Source organism: Myotis davidii, unplaced genomic scaffold, assembly GCF_000327345.1.
Source record: "Myotis davidii unplaced genomic scaffold, ASM32734v1 scaffold497, whole genome shotgun sequence".
NCBI classification, from domain to species: Eukaryota; Metazoa; Chordata; class Mammalia; order Chiroptera; family Vespertilionidae; genus Myotis; species Myotis davidii.
In genome coordinates, this window is record NW_006288434.1 from 2,052,577 (window position 1) to 2,062,527 (window position 9,951).

A 9,951-nucleotide genomic window follows, 5' to 3' on the forward strand; every position below is an offset into this window, starting at 1 on the left:
AGGGATCTTTTAAGAAGAGGAAGAAGAAGAAAAAGGTAAAGAAACAAATTAAGAACAACAAATACACATCTATCAACAAGTGAATCTAAAAATCTAGTGAATAAATAATCTGATGAACAGAATAAACTGGTGAATATATAATAGAATTAAGGGCATAGAAAAGGAGTGGACTGACAATTCTTGGGGGGGAAGGAGTGTGGGGGTACGGGAAGAGACTGGACAAAAATCGTACATCTATGGATGAGGACAGTGGGTGGGGAGTGAGGGCGGAGGGTGGGGCGGGAACTGGGAGGAGGAGAGTTATGAGGGGGAAAAAGAGGAACAAATGTTATTATCTGAACAATAAAGATTTAATTAAAAAAATTGTTTAAGTGGTACACTATTTGGCTATATAAATGTACTTTTCAGGGACTTCAAGAATTCATGAGTAAACAAGTATTAATTTTAAAATCATAAAATGTTAAACTCAAAAAAGAACACATATAAATTAGTTAGATTAATGCCTTCATTTTACAGAGTTTAACAAGAAGCCATTAAGACATGACGTGACACATCAAACAAAAGTCACACAATAGCAGGAACTAAACCTGCTTCTCCTAATTTCCTCAATGAACGCCACCCTCTTCTGAAGACTGCCCCATTTTTTCCCAATATACCAGGATGTAGTAATTCTCTGAGAAAAGAATTTCTAAAAGAAAATTCATACGATATGCTTGCCTTTGGTGCAGGGGGAATGACTGCATGTTGCACTAGCTACAGATTTGGGGTAAACACAGTGACTTGAAATTTTAAAAAAGGAAAGGAACTGCCTACAATATTTAAAAAAAACTACTCTAATCATCATTTTATCTCTCAATGCACAATTTAAATATTAGTCATTAAAACCACTCATATAAATGATACTGAATGACTCATTTACAAAGGAGCATGTCATTATTATCATTCCATTCTTCCCGCCTGGTGTACTGAAAACACATATACCAATAATTTTAAAGGACTCACTTAAGCAGCACTTTTATAATCATTATGAAGTTATGATTCATTCTGCTTCAAGTCTGATAATTCATGATAGAAAATCTCGTGTTACATTTATAAATTAAACAATACAATTCTGAAAAGTGTATGTTCTTTATATTTCAAAATTAGATTAACCATTAAGTAGATGGTAACATGTTTTTGCACCAAAAAGTAAAGGAAACAAAAACTTAATTTGTCACACACTGAAGCTTAAAATAATCCTCATTGTAAATTATTATAATGAATTTCCTACTAGAGTCATCATTTTATAATTACAAGGTAATTTCTCCTTTATGAAGTGATCATTTTTAAATCTGACTAAATATATAGCTCTTTTTAAGGGGGTTTCCTTCTATTTCTTACAAGGAAATAAATGGAAGCAACATGACATAAATCTTGTATTGGAATTTCTATATGCCTCATACTTTATTTCTTTGTATCCTAAATACACTAAAAAGAATTAATTCATTTTTTAAGGATGGCTCCACATCTAAGAGTCTCAAAATTAAAACAACAGATTATTTTATCTTAATTCTTGAAAGGTTACTAACCTAATTTTTAAATAGCTTTATAATTACATTGTAAGCCATAAAATATTGGCATTCCCATTATTCTACTTCATTAAAATAGTGTGACCGAATTTAACTGGGCTTAATCCTTTAGGGCTATGATAAAGCAAAGAGATGCATTCAGCCCCTTCTGAAAGCAGAAGCCTTCTTCTATGGCATCAGGCAGCTGGATGACGATCCAATTTGAAGAGAGAAATGGAACTCAATACTCTTTTCACTTAGAATATAGACAACCTTTATAACTATCACTCAAAGGGACACTATCCCAAGTAAATGATGACTCTCTTATGACAGGTTTCTTACCTCAATGAAAATGAAGAAAAACTAACTTAAAAGTCCAGGTTATCTTTCTTGAGCTAAACTCTATAGACTATTTTTTTATGTTTTACTCCCTTGACACATTCCTCAGATCACAGAAAAAATATGAGAAAAGTGGGGCACATTCCTTCTTCTATTAACCATCTCCTTCAGACTAATCCACAACATACAGAATTTTATAGTAGATTAAATTGCAACAGATCTTCAAGGAGTATTCCAATTTTTCACTGTACTTTTTATTGACAAAAACGGTGCTCAGCATAAAGGGACCTGTGTTAGAAATCAAGAAATATATTTTCAAGCAAACTGTAATCAGATGTCATGAGAGATTTCTGCTTCTGACCTAAATGGCATAACAAGGACCAGATTTCTCCACCTGCTTACAACAAACAACAGCAAAACAAACAAAAAAAAAACAACACAGACCAAATACATGAAAGAATGGTCTAATTGGATATAAGCCAACAAAAGACAGTGATAGATGGGAAGTAAGCAAGATAAACTCTACAACTGTCCCACCTTACTACTTTGAAAGACTTTTCAGGTAGAACAGGACAGAGGAACTGAAGTGCAGCTTAGCAGACATCCTGACTTGAATGGATTAAAACTGAGAGTCTGAGCCTTCAACTGGCCTTCAACACAGCAAGATGCCACAGGGCAAGTTACCAGAGAAAAGAAAGCTACCCTGAGAGAGAACTCACATGAGATATCTACAGAGGGTCCCTTAAAGAAGTCAGCTGAGTAATGATCGGTGAGCATGCATGTGAGAAAACACCTAGCAGTGGGAATGGGGTGGAATCATTTAAAAGGGTTAAAGAGAACAGTGGATGATCCCACCAGCGAGACTGGAAAAACTCATAATTCATGGGGCATTTGTTAAAGTTCTCATGAAAGCCTTACCTTAGTAGAAGAGAATAATTAGTGCTACATTGAGCACTGCTCCATATCCATCTAACAAATCATAAAAGAAATACACAAAAGTGTCAAATGTTTCCACATAACTGCATCCCAAAGTTAAAGAAGAGTTATCGTAACACAAAAACATCCAGCACCCAACAAAGTAAAATTTACCATGCCTGGCATCCAACATAAGATATCAAGCATGCAGAGAGTCAGGAAAATGCGTAATGTAATGAAAATCATCAAAACCAATGCAAAACTGACAGAGATGCTAGAATTAGCAAAGGAGAACATCAACAGAATTATGAGAGTATATTCTATATTCCAAAACATTAAGTTGATAATGAAAGATATAAAAAAGCCCCCACTGAAATTCTAGATATAAAAACTAAAATGTCTAAGATGAAAAATACACTACATGGTAACATAAAATTTGGCATTGCTGGAGAAAAGATTAGAAAGCTTGAAGGCATAGCAATATAAAACTTGAGAGAGGAAGGAAGAGGGAGAGAGAGATAGAAACATCAATGATGAGAGAGAATCATTGATTGGCTGCCTCCTGCACACCCCCTACTGGGGATCGAGCCCAAAACCCAGGCATGTGCCCTTGACCGGAATCAAACCTGGGATCCTTCAGTCAGCAGGCCAATGCTCTATCCACTGAGCCAAACCAGCTAGGGTGCTAACATAATTCTTAACAGTGAAAGACAATGTTTTTCCCTAAGATCAAGAACAAGACAGGACCCGTCTGTTGCATGTTTCAATGTCTGTGAATCTGGAGCAGGTGGAGGAGGTCAACAGGGGGGAGAAAAGAGACATCTGTAATACTTTCAACAATAAAGTTTTTTTTTAAAAGATACACATTTTTTTTTTAAAAAAATGGCAGGATATGTCTGCTCTCACCACTTCTATTCAGAATTGTACAGGCATTTCTAGCCCATACAACTAGTCAAGAAAAAGAAATATAATCGGTAAAACAAATATAATCAGTATAATTTTTCAGATCAGTGGAAAATTAATGGAAATAAAACAATGAGAAAACAAAACAAAACAATGAGAAAGGGGGAGCAATGGGAAAATGGATAAATGAAATCACACAGGGGACCAAAATTACCACTATTATATCTATGTAATTAAAGATATCAGCTTCCTATTTTAAAGCCATCTAAATAAAGAACTGATTGATAAGATACTAGTGAGGAGATAAAAGCAAATGCTAAAGAACTTACTGAGACAAGTATTTTTTTAAAAAACTGCTTTTGCTGATTTCAACAAACATTCTTTGGGTAGCATTAACATTTTTCTAAAGTGGATGGATAAACTCCAAAAATCTAGTATAAGTGTGAAAAACGTCCTTAACATTTCTTCTTGAAATTCCATAGTCTAATGTTTATTTCATTAATGTTAAGACAGAAATGAAAAGGTAACGTAGCTTGAAAAGCTTTCCCATTATGAAACACAGAAACTCAAAGCGAAAAGCAGCCTTTTCCTCTCAGAAGGAAGAGCATATGTGCAAACTTGACAAACTTGTGTGGCCATGGAAAAGCTAGAGTCAGTTCTGTGACTTTAAAAAGGAACTTTAGTCTCCCTGGATCTGAGTTTTCTGGACCTGCAAAATAAAGGAACTAGATCTCTAAATTCTATTCATCATCTTAGAGAGTCTAGGATTCTACGATTCTAAACCAAATCATAAGCTAAAGGAGATAAAAAAAAAAATGAAGCAAATATATTTTTTTACTCTACAAAAGTAAGTTTTTTTAACGAAAATGAAGGCACTGGCTAATCTGAATATTAATTTCAGTTGTCTTCTGCGCTTGCTCGCAATAAGCTTAACGGTAAGAGGATTATTACGTATGATTTTCATTTCTGTACCTTGTTTGAGCGTAAAGACACTCGACCTCCGCAACGAGCACAGAACTTGGTTTGGCAATAAGAACAGTTATGGCCACATCCATCCGCAAACTTTGTTTTGTGGCAGATGCCACAGGTGGGAGCGTCGCCCTTCTGTTCTTGCTGCTGCTGTGTTTCCTCTCCCATCTTCTTCACCTGCTCCTTGTACATTTCGAACTGCTGATGAAGTTTTCTGCAAAGAAAACGAGTGAGGAAAAATTAGTTTCCTGATGGTCTCAAAACAAACACTATCATTACAATCTGTGGACAGAATTTCATATCAAAAAAAACCCATAGAGCTCTACCTGGTTTTGCTCAGTGGATAGAGCATCGGCCTGCGGACTGAAAGGTCCCAGGTTCGATTCCGCTCAAGAGCACACGCCCAGGTTGTGGGCTTGATCCCCAGTAGGGGGCATGCAGGAGGCAGCCAATCAATGATTCTCTCTCCTCACTGATGTTTCTATCTCTCTCTCTCTCTCTCTCTCTCTCCCTCTCCCTTCCTCTCTGAAATCAATAAAAATAAAAAAATAATCTTAAAAAAATCCATAGAGTGAGAATAAAAGAACAAAAACTTAATTTTCTGATGATGGAATAACATCTTATATGGCACATATCGTAAGTGTTGCAACTAATTCTGCCTTCTGATATACATATTAATGTAGGGCCCAATTAATGCAATATATGTCTATGGAGACATTTCTTCTATTATAATTGTAAAATTTCTACCTACTATTTGCAATATATTTTCAACCATACACTCTAAAATATTTACATTATTTTGCAAAGTTTAATTTCAAAATAAAGGCAGTTTATTTGACTTACCCAGTGAAACCAAAACCTATGCAATTCAAATCATTCAGACAAGGTCTGAATTGGAGTGATCTTAAGAATCCAGACATAGGCGAATACACTGGATGAGTGCTCTCACTAATTGTTTAAATCTGTTCAACCGTCTGGACATTAGTTGGCTATAAAAACACTGTGAAATATTAGGATCCTATAAAATAAGGCGGGGCCAAGTTTTAAAAATAAAATGAAAGAATAAGAAAAAATATATCTAGGAAAGGTATTATTTACTCCAGTTAAAAATAAGTAGTGATAGCTCTCCTGGTGTGGCTCAGTGCTTGAGCATCGACCTATGAACCAGGCAGTCACAGTTCAATTTCCAGTCAGGGCATATGACGTGCGCGCAGGCTCCATCCCTAGTGTGGGGAGGGGAGGAGGCAGCTGATAGTGATTCTCTCTCATCACTGATGTTTCTATCTCTCCCTCCCCCCCCCTCCCCTCTCTCATCATTGATGTTTCTATCTCTCTCTCCCTCTCCCTTCCTATCTGAAATCAACAAAAATATACATTTTAAAAATAAAAATAACAAATAAATAGTGATATAACTTTCACTTCCATTGTTTTTATAAGGAAAATTGAAAATGTTTTAAAACTATAATTAGTTCCGCTTAGGTTTTACAAAATTATAAATAATGTTACTCCCATTCTGAAAATTGACCAAAGGCTAAACTACAAAATCACAACTTTTCTTGAGCCCATCAGAGAGTTGAGAAGGCAAACATAAAAGTTTAATTCCAAAGAGTGACAAGCCCCTCCAAAGAGTAACAAGGGCACACTGTTTCACCTTTGGCACTGGAGTAAGAGGTAGCCACCATGTAGGCAGGCAAGAGGAAATCAGTTAAAACTTGAACAAATTATTAACGGCCAAGTGTGGGCGAACATGACAATTTGGAATGGTTAGGGGTGAGTTCACACTCACAAGCACTTTGTCACAGGCTTCCGCTGGTTACTGATGAGTAATATTGGGAGCAGAACATATTAACAAAGAATCCTTTAGGGGTGCACATATGTGAGTGTAGAAGAGATGACTAGTGGTTTCTTGGTGCTCCTGCATCCATCCTAATTAAGCACAACGCAACAGTAATCCACTATTAACAGAATTTGAAGACTGGTGCACTAAAGGTAATGATTAAAACAACAACATCCAAACCTATGTGAACTCCTGACTTGCTTGGTGATTTAATCCCCAACATTAATGGTCTGACATAAAAGGCATGCCCACTTTAAAGCATAAACACAATTCAAACCCATGAGACTCTGGGGGAAATAACAAGGATTAAAAAACCCATTGTCAAGTGATAAAATAACCAATATAATTAGATTCAGAGATGACAAGGATGATGAAATTATCAGAGACAGACATTTATATAATTAAAATTGTTAAGGTAGGCCCTGGCTGGGTAGCTCAGTTGATTAGAGCATCCTCTTGATATGCCAAGGTTGCAGGTTCAATCTCTGGTCGGGGTACATACAAGCATCAACCAATGAATGCATAAATAAGTAGAACAACAAATCCATCTCTCTCTCTCTCTCTCTCTCTCTCTCTCTCATCAAATTTTTAAATTGTTAAGGTGAAAGACATAAAGAAAAACATAATGCATAAACAGATGGAGTATTAAAGCAGAAACTGTAAGAGTCAAATGGAAATGCTGAAATTTAAAACATGTCACTAAATAAGAATACTGAGTTACACCGTAAATGCTATGGATATTGTTGGGATTACCATGAGAAGAGAAAGAAGGAAGGTCGAGAGACTCATGAATGTTCAAAGGCAAAAAAGATGACTGGTCTGAAGGCTAAGCTCTACTATAAACAGCGCCATGCTGAGAAAATACAAACGAAAAAGACTACCAAGATGCATAAAAAGAGAAACACCAAACCAACGCATGATGAAAAGGCTCCACAAGGAGCAGTACCTGCCTATCTACTGGACAGAGAGGGACAGTCCCAAGCTAAAGTACTTTCCAATATGATTAAACAAAAACAAAGAGAGGAAGCTGGAAAAGGGGAAGTCCCTCTGCCCAAAGTTCATGCTCAGGGAGAAACAGAGGTATTAAAAGTTATTTGAACAAGAAAGAGAAAGAAAAAGGCGTGGAGGAGGATGGTTACTAAAGTGCTTTGTTGGAGATGGCTTTACTCAAAAACCACCTAAATATGGAAGATTCATTAGGCCAATGGGCTTACGTTTCAAGAAGGCCTATGTAACGCACCCTGAACTGAAAGCCACCTTTTGCCTGCCAATACTTGGTGTAAACAAGAATCCATCATCCCCACTTTATACAACTTTGGGTGTTGTTACCTAGGTTGCAGGCTCAATATGGGTCGGGGTGCCTATGGGAGACAATCAATTGATGTGTCTTTCTCGCATCAATGTTTCTCTCTCTCCCCTTCCCTTCAACTCTCTAAAGATCAATGACATGGCTATTTGAATTTATTGGTTTATGTGAAAAAGAAAGTATGCTTTGTGATTAAGTAGATAATAAGGGCTCATTCACAGAGCTCTACTTTTAATTTACCTACTGACTTAAGGTTAGCACTGTGAAACTAATTTCTTTAGAGTCAGTTTTTCTCTTAGGTATAATTTATGCATGGTAAGATTCACCCCTTTCAGATAATACAACCATTTGTAAAATGTAAATGAATGAACATGGTTGTGTCGCAATGAAACATTATTTATAAATACAAATTTGAATGTCATCTCACTTTATAGTCACAGAATATTATCAATAAATTTTTTTCAACCACTTCAGTGAATTTTGCAAAACATATGCAGTTATATATATCTACCTTGGGTGAGAATTAACAAAACAAAACAAAAAAAGAAAAAAAGATATTGATTCTCTACAAATCAATCTGTTGATTCAATGACATCACAAAATCTCAGCATAATTTTTCGAAGAAATTGACAAGCTAATTCGAAAATTTATATGGAAAAGTATAATTCCTAGAATAGGCAAAATATTTTGAAAAAGAAGGCTAAAACAATAACTGATTTCAAGACTTACTGCAAAAGCTACACAAGTAATCAAATCAATATGGCATTGGCAAAGGAGAAACACATATCCCAATGAAAAATAATAGAGTCCAAAAATAATCCAATATTTAAATGGTCATTGATTTTTTTTAAAAGTTCCAAGGTAATTATTTAGAGAGAAAAAAGAAAGTCTTTTTAGCAATGGGAAATTCATGTGTAAAAAAGTAATTAGAAATTCCTGTGTGAAAAAGTGAACTTCAATTCCTACCTCACATCTTATATTAAAACTAACTCAATATATTACAGAACTATAATCAATGGACTACAGAAATTAATGTAATGACTGAAACTATAAAATTTCTAGAAGACAATATTGAGGAAAATTGTGCCCTTGGATAAATAAATACTTCTTTAATGGGATGTAAAAAGTATGATCCAGAAAGCAACCATTTGTAAAATGTAAATGAATGAACATGGTTGTGTCGCAATGAAACATTATTTATAAATACAAATTTGAACTTCATCTCACTTTATAGTCACAGAATATTATCAATAAATTTTTTTCAACCACTTTAAAATGTAAAAACCATTTTTAACTCACCAGTTATTAAAAAAAAAACACAAAAACAAAAAAAACACAGGCCAGATTTGGCCCATGGGCAATAATTTTATTTTTTATTGATTTCAGAGAAGGAAGGCAGAGGGAGAGAAAGAGAGAGAGAAACATCGATGAGAGAGAATCATTGATCTGCTGCCTCCTGCATGCCCCTTGCCCTGACTGGGAAACGAACCATGACCTCCTGGTTCATAGGTCGACACTCAACCATTGAGCCATGCTACCTGGCACAAATATCCTGGTTTGACAATCGGCTGTTAATTTTGAACATTGTGTCCTTTGTTAAACAAAAATTAACAAAATTAAATCTTTAATTTTTACGTAGTCAAATACATCAATTTCTCCCTTCATGGTTTGTGATTTCAGTAGCTGGCTCTAAAAAGAATCCTTACATACCTTTAAGTTGGTCAAAAAACAATTCTACATTTTCTCCTACTTGCTTTAAAATCTTGCCTCTCACATTTAGGCTTTTAATTGATCTGATGTTTATTTTTGTATGTGATATGATGTAAGAATTTCAATCTCCATTTTCCCAGGATCATTAAGTACTCTATCCTTTCTTCTTCTGATTTATGATGGTAATCTGTCACATACTAAATTTCCACATGTGCCTGATCTACTTACAGACCCTGTATTCCATTTCATTGTTTTTATGTTTGTTCCTACTCCAGAACAACACTGTCAGAACCAAACTCCAAATGCAATGAAAAGTCTAAAACAGCGGTTCTCAACCTGGGGGTCACGACCCATTTGGGGATCGAACAACCCTTTCACAGGGGTCGCCTAAGACCATCAGAAAACACATATATAATTACATATTG

The 9,951-nt window shown here is 35.4% G+C and overlaps 1 protein-coding gene and 1 pseudogene across 13 annotated transcripts in view; one reads left to right on the forward strand and one right to left on the reverse strand.

Moving 5' to 3' along the window:
- Positions 1–4,737, reverse strand: part of RIMS2 (regulating synaptic membrane exocytosis 2) — a 296,933-nt gene extending 292,196 nt beyond the window's left edge. For all 13 annotated transcript variants that reach the window (XM_015561714.1, XM_006760263.2, XM_015561716.1 and 10 more), the window contains exon 1: positions 4,677–4,737. The gene's annotated coding sequence lies outside the window, so the exon portion shown is untranslated. The remainder of the gene's footprint in view (positions 1–4,676) is intronic.
- Positions 4,738–7,203: 2,466 nt separating this feature from the next.
- Positions 7,204–7,843, forward strand: LOC102758081 (annotated as a pseudogene).
- The last annotated feature ends 2,108 nt before the right edge of the window (positions 7,844–9,951 follow it).